This window comes from Neoarius graeffei, chromosome 19, assembly GCF_027579695.1.
Source record: "Neoarius graeffei isolate fNeoGra1 chromosome 19, fNeoGra1.pri, whole genome shotgun sequence".
NCBI lineage: Eukaryota > Metazoa > Chordata > Actinopteri > Siluriformes > Ariidae > Neoarius > Neoarius graeffei.
Genome location: NC_083587.1, coordinates 69,329,357 through 69,331,548, shown reverse-complemented (window position 1 = coordinate 69,331,548; position 2,192 = coordinate 69,329,357).

Below are 2,192 nucleotides of genomic sequence, written 5' to 3'. Positions count from 1 at the left end.
ATACACCGCACATTGTGGCAAAGTCGTCAATAAGGTCATTGAAGTCCAGCTTCTTTACAAGTTCGCGCTCTATAGAGAGCATAGCCAGCCCATTGAGCCTCTCCTGTGACATGTTTGAGCGCAGGTAGCTGATAAACCAAAATGATTGTTTACGGGATGGAACTGGGCCTCAATGAGAACGGAGTTATGGCTTTCCCAAAATCTGAACATAGAAGCATCACCACTAGTGATGTGTACAGTGAGTTTTTCAGTGTATTTTTTTGTCTTGTTTTTCATAAACGTCCTTTCCGTACTCGATTTAGAATGTTACAAAAAAAATTGACACCCTCCCAACCACGTAACATTAGCCTATCTGACCTGGGGGCTGACACGTTTATTACGGATAAACCAAAAGGATTACAACGTTCCCTGGGTATAGAACTGGACCGAGAAGATTTCAAAATCTTAACGTGTAAACAACAACAATAAAACAGAGGTTGTTTTATAGGGCTTATTAGGCTACTTTCATTAATTGTGCTTTTCATACAGGCCTATCATTTTTCACTTGAGCAAGGGAATTGTTTGAAGAGTATCCAGTCTAAGCGAAAGTTTAATGTTTTGCAACAGACTAACCTCAAAACACCCCATTTATAGCCCATTCGTTACATTAAACTCTATCTAGCTGGCAATTTCACATGCCGTCGTATCTACACGGGATGATTTCCAACAAAATAAGGTTTAATTAACAAGAGGCAGCGTTCCACGGGCTTTCAGCTAACCGGAGTCCAGCTCAGCGCAGCTCAGCAAGCGTGCCTAAAACATTTGGATATGATTGCGGGCCAATGTGCTATTCTTTGCTTCATTGAGATATATGCAACACAGTGTTATTAAACCGATATGTTTATGAAATAATTCAATGCCCTGTGCATTTCAGTGTTCACTCAGTGTACCCTGCTATCCCCTACTTTATAATTATGAATGGTGCGTCGCACGTGCTGGGGTTACATTATGGGGCTGGAAAAAAGTTATCTGTGTCTTACCTGGCTCGCACGCTTATTGTCGAAGCGTTATGATGGAATAGTGCCGTGTTATTTGGCGCCTTAATCAAAGACCAAACCATTTCTGCATTAGGGGTGGTAGGTGGGTTCTTGAATCTATTTTCGAAGACAATAAAGGCAAAAGAACCAGAAATCATTCATTGAATGCAAATATAGCACATTTTTCTCCCCCAAATCAACACATTTTGAAATGAAACAGAATGATTAATGGCATCTTCATGAGGGACCAGTTCTGGGCCCCCCCTCATGCCTGGGCCCGGGACAAACTACCCGGTTGTCCCCCCCTGTCGACGGCCCTGCTTTACCCTCACACCCCCATTTAACCACACCCATTCTGCCATTATTTAAATGAAGGAAATCAGGCACCTAATCTATATTTCCTTATGGATCTACAATGCTGCTGCCTGATCTGTGTTCCTGGCCTGATCTGCACCAGGAGGGATATAAACTCCTGTGACTTGATCAGCATATTTGAAAATGAGTGCAGGTTCACAGACTCCCAGTCAAGGGTGGGGCTGGGGGAAGGCCTGCCTGTCTCTGACTAGAAGGCATTAACATTCCTTTATTTTACATAAAAATGTCATGATGTGGAGAAGTTATTAACACCAGCACAGTCATATCATTTAATTTACAGCTCAAACTTTTAGGGTGGGTGGAGGTATGGTGAAGTTAGGATCCACAAGCAGAACACAGTGTAGGTACACAGTCCGTCTCTTTAAGAAACTGCATTTCCCAGCAGCCAACTTCCGCGTTGACCTGCGTCACGCCGGGGCGGGATCAGCAACGTCACATCCTCCATGAATGCATAAGTAATGGAGCAACGCTTCCGTCTTCCTCTTTTGGCGCCGTGATTCCAACACGGACACAGGGAGAATCGCTCGCTCCACGAGCAAACTAGATAAAGACGTCTTTTTCTTTCTTTCTTGCAAGATCCACGAGTTAGCACGATTTCTTTGTTTACCACTGGCCACGGTAGATTCTAAGATCGCGCGATTTTAAACTCAGCTCGAGTTACAACCGTTTTTTCATTTGTTCCTTATAAGTACGTACAACACTGCAATCAAGGCAGTTATTTTAAAGTTAAGAAGCGATTGAATCCTTTTTAACTCAAAAGCTGTGCACAGTATTTAATCAGAGACTTTCTTTTCATCACGA